At 37.3% G+C, this 17,152-nt stretch overlaps 1 protein-coding gene and 1 pseudogene across 1 annotated transcript in view; both read left to right on the top strand.

Annotated features, from left to right (window-relative positions):
• Positions 1-17,152, top strand: part of NPEPPS (aminopeptidase puromycin sensitive) — a 94,581-nt gene that overhangs the window by 26,212 nt on the left and 51,217 nt on the right. The gene's annotated exons all lie outside the window — the stretch shown is intronic.
• Positions 12,860-15,490, top strand: LOC144381046 (ubiquitin-conjugating enzyme E2 variant 1-like; annotated as a pseudogene).

Here is a 17,152-nt window from a genome sequence, read left to right as displayed (position 1 = left end):
TTTAAAAATTTTTTTAAGTAATCTCTACATGCAACATAGGACTCAAACCCACAACCCTGAGATCAGGAATTGCATGTTTTACCGACTAAGCCAGGCGCCCCATGGATATTATGAACATCTTAATATTGACTTCTAATCCATAAATAAGGGATGTCTTTCCATTTGTTTCTATCTTCTTTAACTTCTTGCGGCAACAGTTTTTAGTTTTCAGTGTACAAGTCTTTCACTTTCTTGGTTAAATTTGTTCCTGAGTATATTATTTTTGATATTATTGCAAATGGAATGGTCTTGTTAATTTCCTTTTTAAATTGTTCATTGTTAGTGTATAGAAATGCAACTGATTTCTGTATGTTGATTTTGTATCCTCCAACTTTGCAGAACTCATTTATTAGTTCTAACAGTTTTTTTGTGGAATCTTAAGGTTTTCCTGCATATAAGATCATTTTGTCTGTGAACAGAGATAATTTATTTCTTCTTCTCCAATTTGAATGCTTTTATTACTCTTTCTTGCCTAATTGCTCTGGCTAGAACCTCTAGTACTGTGTGATTAGAAGTGGCAAAAGCAGGCATCCTATTTTATTCCTGATCTGAAGGGGAAAGCTTTCATTCTTTCACTAAGTGAGATCATATTAATCCAGTTGAATCTGTGTTTTTTCCAAGTTGTTCTTATTCCTGGTTTGTAGTTTGGTCAAGGGTGTTTACTAAGGTTTTCCCTTCCCTTCTGGGCCCTGAAATCCAGTATTTAGTTCCCTCCCATCATAAAACTGCTGAAATCTAGGAGTCAGCAAATGTCTTGAAGGAAAATTAAATGAAGAATGTTAGACTTTATCTGTTATTCAGTTTTTCTGGGATGTTGGCCATTTGAATCCTGGCAGCTTTGGTAGCCTGAATTCCAATATTTGTGTCTTCAGCCCCACAAGACTACTGCAAGCTTTATGACTCTTCTTTCTTCATTGGCCTCTGTGTTCTGCTTGGAAGTCAGAAAATGCAGCAAGGGAGTAAAGAACCCATGAATATAAAGCTGATCTTTTTGTGATTACCATTCAAACACTTCAAATTTTTTAAACTGGTTTTTATAATTGTTCTGATACCACCAGCCAGAAGCAGAAGTCTAGATGCATCATATAAAAATGTGAAACAATTGGGGCCTGGCTGACTCAGTCCATTGAGCATGCAACTCTTGATCTTGGGGTCATGAGTTCAAGTCCCACGTTGGGCGTAGAGCTTACTTTAAAAAAAAGAAAAAGGTGAAACATAATTCATTATGCGATCTGTAGTAGAAGATGGTATTTCATTCAACTATTTGTAGGTATGGAGGTTACTGGCCTTAACCCAGATACACGTTATCGTTAGCAAGTATTAAGGTGATGGTTTAATGATCTGAAGATTGTTAATAAAGCTTAAATGCTTTTGTAAACATTTCATAGGAATGCTCTTTAAAATGTGAAGAATTATAAAACAGTTATAGGTTTTCTTCATTACATGGTATTTAATATATTGTTTATTTATTTTTAAAGATTTTATTTATTTATTTGACAGAGAGAGACATAGCGAGAGAGGGAACACAAGCAGGGGGAGTGGGAGAGGGAGAAGCAGGCTTCCCGCCGAGCAGGGAGCCCGATGCGGGGCTCGATCCCAGGACCCTGGGATCATGACCTGAGCCGAAGGCAGACGCTAAACGACTGAGCCACCCAGGTGCCTGTTTTGTTTATTTTTTTTAAATTACAAAAGAAATACATGTTTGTTGTCATAAAATCAAACAATATAGAACATAAGATGAGAAATCCTCTTTTTCCCTCCCTTCATTGTACCACCTACCCCTCCAGTCCCAGAAGTAGCCTCTGTTAATAATCTGATATGAATTCTTTCATACATGCTAATTTTTCCCTTTAATTGCAGAAGTGAGATTGTGATATACGATGTTTTGCAACTTGCTTCTTTAACCTCATGTGGTATTCACTTTTTTTAGACAGTATACACAGATCTGTCTCATAAAGACCTAGCATAAATCTGTCATTTTTAGAAGCCATTTCTTTTTCTTTTTCTTTTTTTTTAAGTAGGTTCTACACCTAGGGTAGGTCTCGAATTCATGACCCTAAGATCAGGAGTCACATGCTGTCCTGACTGAGCCAGCCAGGCATGCCTAAAGCCCTCCCTCCCTCCCTTCTTCCTTTCTTTCAAACATTTAAGTTTATTTATTTTTTTTAGTAATCTCTACCCCCAAGTTGGGGCTTGAACTCATGACCCTGAGACCAAGAGTTGCATGCTCTTCCACTGAGCTAGCCAGGCGTTCCCCTAAAGCCATTTCTTAATGCACATTATCCTTCCTTTTTTGACTATTGTGAACAGTAGTGCAAAGGATATCTTTTGTGCACCACTGAGAGTATAGTTATAAATTGCACCAAAAATAAGAGTACTGTTTTAAATTTTTAACATATATTAAATTATCTGGTGTAGATATTATTATCAAATACCCTTCCTAAAAAGTTGCATCATTTTACATGTGCATAAAGAGTATGAGACTGTTCATTGGATGCCTGGGTGGTTCAGTCTGTCAAGCATTCAGCTCTTGATTTTGGCTCAGGTCATGATCAGAGTCGCCAGATCAAGCCCTGTGTTGGGCTCTGCCTTGGGTGTGAAGCCTGCTTAAGATTCTCTCCCTCGGGCGCCTGGGTGGCTCAGTTGGTTAAGCGACTGCCTTCGGCTCAGGTCATGATCCTGGAGTCCCGGGATCGAGTCACGCATCGGGCTCCCTGCTTGTCAGGGAGTCTGCTTCTCCCTCTGACCCTCCTCCCTCTCATGCTCTCTGTCTCTCATTCTCTCTCTCTCTCTCAAATAAATAAATAAAATCTTAAAAAAAAAAAAAAAAGATTCTCTCCCTCTCCTCCGGCCCTTTCTCCCACATGTGCTGCGTGTTCTCTCTCCCTCACGAAAGAAAAAAAAAAAAGAGTATGAGACTATTTATATCCTTATATTGCCATTTATAATGGGTGTTATCAATCTCTACTACCATTACACTGAATGTTATTATCAATCTTTCTATTCTAATCTAAGAAATGAAAAATACATTGTTTTTATTTGAATATTTCATTGTATATCTACAATATATAATATGTATATTCAAAGCAACATAAAGTTGGACAAAAATATTGCAAATATACAATTGTTACAAAAAAAGCAAAAGGCCAATAAGTATATGAAAAATATTCAACCCTGTTAATAAAAGGTTCATGGAAAACAAAACACAGTCTCATACTCTTTATTGGGCATGTGAAATGATGCAACTTTTTAGGAAGGATGTTTGATAATCATATCTATAACAGATAATTTGATACATGTTAAAAATTTAACAGTACTCTTTTGATGCAGTTTATAAGATTAAAATCTTAAATTTCTAATTCCTGATCTTACTGGGATTTCTTTTTTTTTTTTTTTTAAAGATTTTTTATTTATTTATTTGACAGAGAGAGAGAGAGTGAGAGAAGGAACACAAGCAGGGGGAGTGGGAGAGGGAGAAGCAGGCTTCCCGCAGAGCAGGGAGCCCAACGCGGGGCTTGATCCCAGGACCCTGGGACCGTGACCTGAGCTGAAGGCAGCCGCTAACCAACTGAGCCACCCAGGTGCCCCCTTACTGGGATTTCTAAGTTTATGAAACTGTGCTGCTTTCTATGCAAAATGTATGCATTTTAAAATAAGTAATTTGTGGGGTGCCCGGGTGACTCAGTCGGTTAAGCGGCTGCCTTCGGCCCAGGTCATGATCCCAGGGTCCTGGGATTGAGCCCCACGTCAGGCTCCCTGCTGAGCGGGAGCCTGCTTCTCCCTCTCCCTCTACCTGCCGCTCCCCCTGCTTATATGCTTATACTCTCTCTCTAATAAAAAAAAAAAAAAACGGGGCGCCTGGGTGGCTCAGTCGGTTAAGTGGCTGCCTTCGGCTCAGGTCATGATCCCGGGGTCCTGGGATCGAGCCCCACATCGGGCTCCCTGCTCAGTGGAGAGTCTGCTTCTCCCTCTCCCTCTGCCTGCCTCTCTGCCTACTTGTGCTCTCTATCTCTCTGTCAAATAAATAAATAAAATCTTTAAAAAAAAAAAAAACTTAAAAAAAAATAAAATAAGTAATTTGTAAATACAGTTATTCAAACTGACGTCAGATTGAATATATCCTTGCATTAGAAGGAACAAATGATACTGTTAGTCAACCCTTTTATTCCTTTTTAGTACAAGTCAGAGATAAAAAAAAACATGAAGTTTATGGGCGCCTGGGTGGCTCAGTTGGTTAAGTGACTGCCTTCGGCTTGGGTCCTGATCCCGGGGTTCTGGGATTGAGTCCCGCATCGGGCTCCCCCTGCTCTGCGGGGAGCCTGCATCTCCCTCTGCCTCTGCCTGCCACTCTCCCTACTTATGCTCTCTCTCTCTGTCAAATAAATAAATACAATCTTTAAAAAAAAAATGAAGTTTGTAATTATACATACTTGCATTCTTTCACTTTAGTTGGATTTGAATAACAAGAGATTCTGATAAGGAATAGTCAAGTTTCCATAAGGTTATGTACAAATATAAAAGTATATGAGTGTATAATGGTTTTAAAATTTATCTTATTTGTATTTAGTAAGTTTTTTAAAAAGATTTATTTGAGAGAGAATGAGAGAGTGTTTGGGGGAGGGGCAGAGGGAGAGGGAGAGAGAATCCTAGACTGGACTCCTCACTGAGCATGGAGCCTGACTTGGGGCTCAGTCCCAGGACCCTGAGATCATGACCTGAGCTGAAATCGAAAGTCTTATGCTTAACCGACTGAGCCAACCAGGCACCCCTGTATTTAGTAAGTTTTTAAACATTAAACAGCTTTAAGGTGATATGGATTGCTTTAGTGACTGTTTTTACAAATTTAGATGACTTATCATTTGATTATAGAAGATGCATTGGTCTTCCTAAATTAGGTTCCCTAACCTTCAGAGCAGGTTAGGGGCCCAACCCTGTGTATCATTTTTCATAATAATAATAATGTTTAGTAGTAAGGATAAAAATAATGAAGAATTCACTGCCAGGAACTAAGTGCATTACATATTTGTATAGACAACAACCTTAGGTACAGAGAGGTTATGTAACTTATTATAGGTCATAAGACTGGTAATTGATGCAAATCCAGATAGTTTGACTTCTAGGGTCCATTTGCTGATCATCATAGTCTATTCCTTGTTATTAATTTAACCACACCGTATTGTAATTACTTGTTTGTACCTATAGTTCTTCTTATTAGAATCTAAGTTCCTTAAGGACCAAGAGCCATGATTCATTCTTTTTCACCTGGTGTGTTTGATGGTATCTGATGTAGAGTAGGTGTTCAGTAAATATTTATTTAGTAAAATAAAGTAAAATCTAAAGAGATGGAGTAAGTCTGTTGTATTTCTTAGGCCTGAATTTCTTCATATGCCTATCCTATTGACTTTTATGGGTAGTAAACAAAATTACATTATACTTGGATTATTTTGTCATTAATTTGTATTTTATTCCCTTTGAGGAATACAATCAAGGTATTTACTAATTGTAAAGATTCTGTGCAGTGTTTTAAATATTAAGAAAATGAAGAGCATAAAAATTGTAAATTATGTAATTTTTAGGTTAAATGGAAAAGAAAAACGGATTCCATAATGTATTATAATATTGTATTGTGCCAGGTTTTTCCCCCCAGTTTTAGTGAGGTATAATTAACAAATAAAAATTATATATATATTTAAGATAAACAATTTGATGTTTTTACTATACCTATACATTGTGAAATAATCATAACAGGCTAGTTAGCATATCTGTCACCTCACATAGTTAATTTTCTTCATTTCTTTTTTGCTTTTTTTTTGTGGTGAGAACACTTAAGACTTCTTAGCAAATTTCAAATATACAATACATTATTGTTAACGATAGTCACATTGCTATATATTAGATCTCCAAAAGTAATCATCTTGCATAACTGAAACTTTGTATCCTTTGACTAATGTCTCCCTATTTCCCCATCCCCCTAGCTCTTGGCAACCACCATTCTGTGAGTGGATATTGTACTTTGGTTATTTTAGATTCCACATACAAGTGATAATTGTGCAGTACTTGTCTTTCTGTGTCTGGCCTATTTCACTTAGCATAATGTCTGCCAGGTTCATCTGTGTTGTCACAAATGGCAGGATTTCCTTTTTTTAAGGCTGAATAATATTCCGTTGTGTATATATACACATGCATACAATCCCCCACCCCATTTTCTTATCCACTCATCCAGCGGCAGATATTTATGGTTATTTACATATCTTGGCTATTTTGAATAATGCTGCAGTGAAACGTGGGAGATACTGATTTCATTTCCTTTGTGTATATATCTAGAAACGAGATTCTGGATCATAAGATAGCTCTATTTTTAATTTTTTGAAGAACCTTCATAACTGTTTTCCATAATGGCTGTACCAGTTACATTCCTGCCAGCTTTATACAAGAGTTCTCTTTTCTCTAAATCCTCACCACCACCTGTTTATTATCTTTTGTCTTTTTGATAATATAATGCTATTCTTTTTTTTTTTTAGAAAGATTTTATTTATTTATTTGACAGAGACAGCGAGAAAGGGAACACAAGCAGGGGGAGTGGGAGAGGGAGAAGCAGGCTTCCCACTGAGCAGAGAGCCCGGTGCGGGGCTCGATCCCAGGACCCTGGCCAGGATCGTGATCTGAGCTGAAGGCAGACGCGTAATGACTGAGCCACCCAGGTGCCCCATATATGCTGTTCTTAAATGCAAAGCCGGTAGTTATTCTCCAAATCAGTGCTTCTTAATTTTCTTCCCAAGACATTCATAGAAAATGATTATGTTTTCTTGGTACACTGGAAAGAAGAGGCTCACATGAGGAAGGTGGCAGAAATATCTCATTGTTCAAGTGGTATCTGGCTGACCCAAGGGCCAAGGAAATCAGCATCTTGGTAGACCTGTAATTCATATTTGGAGCTGCCAGAGAACACTGGGAAAACTGCTGTGAATAGTTTCAACGTATTCGCATTACAAAGGATCTTAGCTACCACATCTCTTATAACAAAATATCATTTTACTTATTTATTTTTACTTTATATATTTTTTACATAAGTAATAATTTTATAAATTTATTACATTTATATATAGTTGACCCTTGAACAATGCAGCGGTTGGGGCACTGACCTCCTGTGCAGTCGGAAGTCTGCATATAACTTGACTCCCCCAAAACTTAATTAGCAGTAGCATACTGTTTACTGGAAGTCTTACTGATAACCTAAAGAGTTGGTTAACAGACATTTTGTATGGTATATGTATATACTATATTCCTACAGTAAAGTAATCTAGAGAAAAGAAAATGTTATTAAGAAAACCATAATGTGGGAATGCAGTGTGGTGCAGCCACTGTGAAAAACAGTATGGAGGTTCCTCAAAAAATTAAAAGTAGAGGGGCGCCTGGGTGGCTCAGTCGTTAAGCATCTGCCTTCTGCTCAGGTCATGATCCCGGGGTCCTGGAATCGAGCCCCGCATTGAGCTCTCTGCTTAGTGGGAAGCCTGCTTCTCCTTCTCCCACTCCTCCTGCTTGTGTTCACTCTCTCGCTGTGTCTCTCTCTGTCAAATAAATAAATAAAATCTTTTTTAAAAATTAAAAATAGAAATAAATCTAAAAAAAAATAAAAATAAAGGGGCGCCTGGGTGGCTCAGTTGGTTCAGCATCAGACTCTTGATTTTGGCTCAGCTCATGAGCGCTCAGCAGGGAGCCTGCTTGAAATTCTCTTCCTCTCCCTCCCCCTCTGCCCTTCCCCTTTGTGTACTCTCTCTAAAATAAATAAATAAATCTTTTTTAAAAATTAAAAATTGAATTACCATGTGATCCAGTAATTCCACTACTGGGTATTTACCTAAAGAATATGAAAACACTAATTCAAAAGGATATATGCACCCCTATGTTTATTGCAGCATTATTTACAACAGCCAAATTGTGGAAGCAGCAAAAGTGTCCATCGATAGATGAGTGGATAAAGAAGGTGTTAGTATATATCTACAATGGAAAATTATTCATCCATAAAAAAGAACGAATTCTTGCCATTTGCAACATGGATGGAGCTAGAGAGTATAATGCTAAGCAAAATAAGTCAGTCAGAGAAAGACAACATATGATTGTACTCTTACGTAGAACTAAAGAAACAAAATGAACAAAAAAAAGGGGGAAAAAAGAGAACCAAGAAACAGACTCTTAACTATAGAGAACAAACAGATGGTTACCAGAGGGGAGGTGGGTAGGGGGATGGGTGAAATAGATAAAGGGGATCAAGAATACACTTATCTTGATGAGCACTGAGAAATGTATGGAATTGTTGAATCACTGTATTGTACACGTAAAACTAATAGAACGCTGTGTTAACTATACTGGAATTAAAATAAAGTTGAAAAAGTTAAAAATACATTAAAAAAAGAGGGGCGCCTGGGTGGCTCATACGGTTGTGTCTGCCTTCGGCTCAAGTCATGATCCCTGGGTCCTGGGATCAAGCCCCGTGTTGGGCTTTGCTCCTCAGGAAGCCTGCTTCTCCCTCTGCCTCTCCCACTCCCCCTGCTTGTGTTCCCTCTCTTGCTGTGTCTCTCTGTCAAATAAATAAATAAAAGCTTTTAAAAAAAATAAATAAAAAATAAATTAAAAAAAGAAAACCATAAGAAAGAGAAAATACATTTAGAGTACTGTACTGTATTTATAAAAAAAAAAAATCCATGTAGAAATCAACCTGTACAGTTCAAACCTGTGTCGTTCAGGGTCAACTGTATTTTATTTATTTGTGCCTTCTCTTTTTCCTCCCCAATCCCCACATCTTTGTCAATTTTATTGGTCTTTTCAAAGAACCTACTTTTGATTTTAAGTCGTCAGTTGAATGTTTATTTTCTATTTCCTTAACTTCTGCTCTTTACTATTTTCTTCTATTTTCTTCGAGTTTGTTTTGTAGTTATCTTTTAACTTTTTGAGGTGAATAATTGGCTTACTAATTCCTTTATAGTATATTCATTAAAAAAATTTTTTTAAATATTTATTTGAGAGAGCACGAGAGAGAGAGAGAACACGAGAAGGGGGAGCAGCAGAGGGAGAGGGAGAAGCAGACTCCCCACTGAGCAGGGAGCCTGATGCGGGGCTCGATCCCGGGACTCCAGGATCATGACCTGAGCCGAAGGCAGATGCTTAACCAACTGAGCCACCCAGGCGCCCCTAGTATATTCATTTAAACCTATAAATTTTCCTCCAAAAAATAAACCACTTTAAGCTCACCCCACACTTTTTCTGGTTTGTTTTGGGGAAAAAAACTCCAGGCAGCAACTGTGACTGCTGGTGCTACAGCTCCTCTACCTCCTCTTCTTTTTTTTCTTTTCTTTTTTTATATAGCTCTATGAGGGTTTATATAATATTTGACATGTAATAAACTGCATATATTAAAATGTATGATTTGATACTTTTTGATCTGTAAATACAACCAAGATAATGAACATATCCATCACTCCCACAGTGTTTCCTCGTGCCCCTTTGGGATCCACTCTTCCTGTTCTCCCCTGTTTCCAGGCAACCACTGATCTGCTTCCACATTTTTTGATATATAATATCTTTATCATTCAGTTCAAAATATTTTCTGATTTCTGATCCAGGGAATATTTAGATGTACCTGGAGCTTTTCTAGTTTAAAGATTATATTTATTTTATTTGGAGAGAGAGAGCAAACGCGAGCAGGGGGTGGGGCATAGGGAGAAGGGGAGAGAGAATCTCAGGCAGAGTGAGCATGAAGCCTGATGTGGGGCCTAATTTTACAACCCTGAAATCATGACCTGAGCTGAAATAAGAGTCGGACCCTTAACCGACTGAGCCACCCAGGCGCCCCAGCCGTTGTATTTTCTTTTTTATTTTATTTTATTTTATTTTATTTATTTTTTTTTTTTAAAGATTTTATTTATTTATTTGACAGAGAGAGCGAAAGAGCACAAACAGGGAGAACAGTAGAGGGAGAGGGAGAAGCAGGCTCCCCGCCAAGCAGGGAGCCCGATGTGGGGCTCGATCCCAGGACCCTGAGATCATGACCTGAGCCGAAGGCAGACGCTTAACCATCTGAGCCACCCAGGCGCCCCCGTTGTATTTTCTTAAAATAAGAGAACAGTGAAGTTTGTTGCATTGATTGACTCTTCCTTTTATGAATACTTTCTTTATAGCTTGTGATACTGTTTGATAGCATTTTACCCACAGTAGAACTTTCACAGTTGGAGTCAGTCCTCTCAAATCCTTTTGTTGCTTTATTAGTGAAGTTTATGTAATATTCTAAATCTCTGTTGTTATTTCAACAGTCTTCAAAGTATCTTCACCAGGAGTAGGTTCCATCTCAAGAAACCACTTTCTTTGCTTACCCGTAAGAAGCAGCTCCTCAACTGTTCACATTTCATCATGAGATTATAGTAGTTCAGTCATATCTTCAGGATCCACTTCTAGTTCTTTTGCTTTTTCCATCACATCTGCATTCAGAACATACACAACTTTTATTAAGTTTGTGGTCTTATATGGGCACAGTTCATGGTACCCCAAAACAATTACCATGGTAACATCAGAGATCACTGTAACAAATATAATGATAATGAAAAAGTTCAAACTATTTTGGGAACTATCAAAATGTGACACAGAAACATGAATTGAGCAAATGCCTTGGAAAAATAGCACCAATAGACTTGTTCGACACAGGGTTGCCACAAACCTTCAATTTATAAAGAAAAAACATTATCTGTGAAGCACAATAAAATGAGTTATACCTGTATATGATTTCAGTCATTTGGAATTTAAGACTTGCTTTTGCTTTATGGCCCAAGATTTGGTCATTTTTAAAATGCTTGTGTGTGCTTGAAAAGAGTGTGCTTTTACAATTGTTGGATGTAATGTTTTATATATGTCTTACTAAATCAAGTTTGTTAATTCTGTTTAAATCTTCATTTTTACTGATTTTTTCCTGCTTGTTTTATGAATTATTGGTTAATGTTTGCATGTCACGTATTTTCAAATTCTTTACCTTTAATTTCTCTGAATTATTATGTTTTGGGTGTATCTCATGTAAACAGCTCATTGTACTCTTTTTAGTTTTAGTTCCAGTCTGAAAATCTTTGTCTTCTAAATAAAGCATCTAATCCATTTACATTTAATGTAATTGCTGTTATTTGTCTTTAAATCTATATTTTATATGCTTTCTCATAGTCTTTTTTTTTATGATTTTATTTATTTATTTGAGAGAGAGAATGAGAGAGAGAGAGCACGAGAGGGGGAGGGTCAGAGGGAGAAGCAGACTCCCCGCTGAGCGGGGAGCCCGACGCGGGACTCGATCCCGGGACTCCAGGATCATGACCTGAGCCGAAGACAGTTGCCCAACCAACTGAGCCACCCAGGCCCCCTCTCATAGTCTTTTAATTATAAAGGTTTTTTGTTTTATTTTTATTTTTTTTTTAGAGAGGGGGAGAAAGGGTGGGGCAGAGGGAGAGGGAGAGAATCTTAAGCAGGTTCAACACCCAGTGCAGAGTCTGATGCAGGGCTCAGTCTCACAACCCTAAGATCATGACCTGAGCCAAAATCAAGAGTCTGATGCTTAACCAACTGAGCCACCCAGGCGCCCCTTAATTAGAAGTGCTTTAAGCGATTTTTTTTGTTTTTTTTTGGATATATGTCAGTACCCCAGGAATTATAACAGCCATCTCTGACTTCAGAAAATCCAGTGTTAATCGATCATTTTACCATTCTCCTGGATACTACAAAGATCTTAGGAGCACGTAATCTCCATGTATCTCCATCTGATTTACATGTTGTGGTATAGTTTAATTTTCTTCTATATATTTTTTATTTTTATTTTTAATTTAATTTATTTTTATTTTTTAAAGATTTCATTTATTTGGGGGGGCGTGAGTGGGGGGAGGGGCAAAGGGCAAGGGAGAAGAAGTAGACTCCCCACTGAGCAAGGAGCCCGACTTGGGTCTCAATCCCAGGACCCCAGGATCATGATCTGAGCTAAAGGCAGATACTTAACCCACTGAGCCACCCAGGCCCCCCCCTTTTTTTAAAGTCATAAGATATTATTGTGTTATATAGTATAATGTTTATTTAGCTTTACCCAAGTGTTTGCTATTTTTGTCATTGTTCATTCCAGCAATCCTTCTAGAATCATTCTCTGTTTGAAGAATACCCTTTGTACTGTTTTTTGACAGCAAAGTCTCTGTTTTTGCTTCTTAGAGCATATCTTTGCTTTACCTTATTTTTTGGCCTTCGTTTTAAATTCCTACTTTATTGAAGTATATTTCACATACAATATGTATTAGTTTTTGGTGTCCATCTTGCAGTTCAATGAGTTTTGACAGATGTGTATACCAGTGTTATAACATCCATTTAAAAAAAAAAATTAAGTACAGTCTACTCCCCAACATGGCACTTGAATTCATGACTCCAAGATCAAGAGTCTCATGCTGTACCAACTGAGTCAGCCAGGTGCCCCTAACATTCATTTTTGAAGATTATTCTTGTTATAAAATTCTAGATTGGCAATTATTTTCTTTCAGTAAACTGGCTATTTTATTCCACCATCATCCTCCTTCCATCGTTACCCTTACAGAGTCAGCTCTAGGCTATTATTTCTTGAACAACAGTCCTCCCCTCAAACTCTCTGAGCTCTTGGTTCCATGTTCTCTGTAGGCTCCGCTGTAATTCCTCCAGAATGGTGTTTTCTTTACCACTGCAAAACTATTTTAGTTTTTATGAAGAAACAAAGTATGTTCCAGGTAGCAGGTGGCTATTGCAAGCCTTTGTTGAACTTTGAATTCTTTTTCATTGCACCATGAACTGCCATCTAAAACCACAGAAACTATGGTAGGTAGGTTGCCATCTGAATAAATGAAACAAAATAAAACTTAATCACATATTTGATTTAGTATTGAACTATACAGGCATATGTGGGTTATCTAGAGTTATGTGGGCTAGGTTGCCTGTTACATACAGCTGTGGCTTGGAAGAAATGACATTCTGAGTTCCAAATAGAGCTTTTTTTCTTTTTTTTTTAATTGTAATTTTTTTGAGTTTTTATTTAAATTCCAGTTAGTTAACATATAGTGTAATATTAGTCTTGGCTGTAGAATTTAGTGATTCAACACTTACATACAACACCCAGTGCTCATCAGAACAAGTGCCCTCCTTAATTCCCAGCACCTATTTAACCCATACCCACACCTAGCTCTCCTCTGGTAACCAGCGGTTTGTTCTTTATAGTTAAGAATCTAGGGGGTGCGTAGGTGGCCCAGTTGATTAAGCATCTGCCTTCGGCTCAAGTCATGATCCCAGGGTCCTGGGATTGAGCCCGGCATTGGGCTCCTTGCTCAGTGCGGGAGCCAGCTTCTCCCTCTCCTGCTCCCCCTGCTTGTGCTCTCTCTCTCTGTCAAATAAAGAAATAAAATCTTTAAAAAAAAGTCTGTTTCTTTGTTTTCCTCTCCCTCTCCATGTTCGTTTATTTATTTTTTTAAAGATTTTATTTATTTGACAGACAGCAAGAGAGGGAACACAAGAGGGAGAGGGAGAAGCAGGCTTCCCGCGGAACAGGGAGCCCGATGCGGGCTCGATCCCAGGACCCTGGGATCATGACCTGAGCTGAAGGCAGACGCTTAACGACTGAGCCACCCAGGCGCCCCTGTTTTGTTTTTTAAATTCCACATAGGAGTATTGTCTTTCTCTGATTGACTTATGTCACTTAGCATAATACTGTAGCTCCACCTACATCGTTGCAGATAGCAAGATTTCATCATGATAAAGTGTATTCTTTAATCCCCATCACCTATTTCACCCAACCCCCCCACCCACTTCCCTTCTGGTAGCCATCACTTTGTTCTCTGTAGTGAAGAGTCAGTTTCTTGGTTTTTCTCTCTCTCTTTTTTTCCTCTGCTCATTTGTTTTGTTTCTTCACTTAACATTATGCTCTTTAGCACCATCTGTGTTGTTGCAAATGGCAAGATTTCATTCTTCTTTTATGGCTGAATAATGTTTTCTTTCTTTTTTTTTTTTTTTAAAGATTTTATTCACTTATTTAAGACAGAGAGAATGAGAGAGAGAGAGCACATGAGAGGGGGGAGGGTCAGAGGGTGAAGCAGGCTCCCTGCCGAGCAGGGAGCCCGATGCGGGACTCGATCCAGGGACTCCAGGATCATGACCTGAGCCGAAGGCAGTCGCTCAACCAACTGAGCCACCCAGGCGCCCTGAATAATGTTTTCTTTATTCATTCATCTATTGATGAATACTTGAGCTACTTCCATAATTTGACTACTGTAATAATGGGGCAATAAATATAGGGGTGTGTGTATCCCTTTAAATTTGTGTTTTTGTATTTTGGGGATAAATACTCAGTAGTGCAATTACTAGATCATATGGTAATTCTATTTTTAACTTGTTGAGGAACCTCCATACTGTCTTCAGCAGTGGCTATACCACTTTGCATTCCCACCAACAGTACACGAAGATTCCTTTTTCTCTACATCCTCACCAATGCTTGTTTCTTGTGTTTTTGATTTTAGCCATTCTGACTGGTTTTGGGTGATGTCTCATTGTACTTTTGATTTGTATTTCCCTGCTGATAAGTGATATTAAGCATCTTTTCATGTGTCTGTTGGCCATCTGTATGTCTTCTTTGGAGAAATGTCTATTCATGTCTCCTGCCCATTATTGAATTAGATTGTTTTTTGGGTGTTGAGTTAAAATAGATTTGATTTTTATGACTACTAATACTATTTTAAATGAAGAAAAACATGAGATTCTTCAGTATGTAAATAATGTTTTATGCTCACATTGTGAATGTAGGAGATTAATCAGAGAATCAGTGAGACCTACAGGAGACTTGTGGTTCACAGGAAGGAAATAACGTTTTATTTATTCTTTATTTTTTATAATTACTGCTATATGTAGCATAGTACTAATTGAATAAAAATTAAATTGAGATGTTAGGATTGTTAGCATATACAAATATATTTAGCAAATTTTCATTTAGGAAAATCTGAGCTAGATTTTATTAAGGAAAGCAGGAGTTACCTTATAATTACCAATTGTGTCATTCATTGATAATACAGATTGGCTTTCATAACAGAAGCACCTTATAGAGGTATGTGCTTATTAAAGAAAAGGTATTAGCTACATAAGTTGACAGCCACCATGGGCTCAAACAAGTTATGAAAACTGAATATACAGCCTTAAAATAAAATGTGGATCCAAATACCCAGAAGCACCCCCATTTGTAAGATTTGTAACAAAAATTAATATGAATGGAGTTAAGAGTTCTAATGGAGAGGTGGACAGAAGAGCTGTATCGGTGCTAGGAAAATGGCGGAGTTCATATAGCATCAAAGTTGTCTTGCAAGAGTTTCGGCACCTCACGTCTAAAGAAAACCAGAAACTCCCTCAGCTGCTGGAGGGACAATGTTACAGCAGTTAATCAAAAAGAAGAACCATAGCCTTAAAATTTGATTTAAGCAGTCTTCATTTTCCACAGTAGTAAATTTTCTAGATACATTTTGTAGACCTCAGAGTACTGGAAAGAAAGCTCCCATTCAAAGGCAATTTATGTTAAAGTACTGTAAATGACACTAATTTTTTTTCCATTTGAAATATACAAGTTGTGCTGTAACAACAAAAAAAGGTATTATATCCCTCTTGAGGCCTGTTTTGGCAGAAGAGAAGAACCACAATTAACATATAAAGTGATAAACTACGAAAGGTCAGCAGAGATGGGCATAATGACAGTGAGTAAGTAAGGCAGATGCCTGAAGGGGCCAGGGAAGCTGAAGCATTTGTTGCCTGAGGACCCAGACATTGTTTGTGGAAAGGAGTAGGGTAATTTAAAAGAAATCTACTGGACCACATAGCATGCTTGCACAAATGTTGAACAGAAAACAAACTATAGTCTGGAAGAATGCATGTGAGAGCGGTTCTGAAATTTGAACGGGGCCTAAATGGTACAATGATTAAGAGTGCTTGCCTTCTTTTTGTTATAGTTAGAACATTTTGCACATCAAGGACTGTTACGTTTCTGGAAAGACTGGCCAATTTTACAAATAAAATGAGCCACCTCACCTTCAGTGTTCTCTAAGGAAGAGTATGTTTTTTAATTATGGCTAGTCCAAATCCTAGAGACATAGGCAAGAGTGCCTCCTTGTCAATAAACCACACTCAGAAAACCCAGAATTGGAATACATATTCATTCGATTTATTTGATAAATAGGCTTACTATAACAGTTTGGCCAGGATCTCAAAAGAAGTATCTTTAAAAAGATTTTTTAACATTTAAAAAGTTTTCATAGTTAATATATACGCAAGGTCAAATTCAAAGGGTATCAGTGGTATACAGTACAAATTAAGCCTCCTTTCTTCCCTCCGTAAGGGAGATAAAGTTACCAGTTTCATATGTATCCTTTCTCAGATGTTATATGCATTCACAGACATGTATATATTTATGCATGTACATATGTATAGTGTGTGTGTGTGTGTGCTCACAAATGATAGCATGCTGTATACATAGGACATAGTTTTATTTACTTATAGTCAAAATTATATCTTAATTACTTTTTAAAAACAAGACATTTAAAACTCAATTTATAGGTCTATCTTGTTATGAAATTTGTAGGTCTGTATTGTCATGAGTAAACTTTTATTATCAAAGTGAATCTGCTGTAGTTTTGAGTGTAAGATTTTTCTTGTCACAAATTTATACATACTTTGGTTACATTCAAATTTTGCTTCTGTTTGGTGTACTACTAACATACACACTCATGCTTATACCCAAATATGTGTATTTATATCCATAAATTTGAAAATGCGAATTATATTTAAAAGAATTTTTTCTGAAATGTAGCACTCCATAAATAATTTCAGCAAGGGTCGTTATTTATACATCTATAATGAATTAGTTGCAGTTGAATTAATAAAGAATTGTGTTAGATACATTATCTAGAAAAGAGTATTATTTTATAATAGTCATGACCAGACACTGTGCTAAGCATTTTACATAGAGAATGTTGTATAATCTTCAAATGACTAAGAAGTAGATAATGATTTTAATTTTATAGCTGTGAAAACAGAGACTCAGATTGTTGAATAA

The sequence above is a fragment of the Halichoerus grypus genome, chromosome 2 (genome assembly GCF_964656455.1).
Source record: "Halichoerus grypus chromosome 2, mHalGry1.hap1.1, whole genome shotgun sequence".
Taxonomy (NCBI): Eukaryota; Metazoa; Chordata; class Mammalia; order Carnivora; family Phocidae; genus Halichoerus; species Halichoerus grypus.
This window is presented reverse-complemented; position numbering and strand designations above follow the sequence as displayed.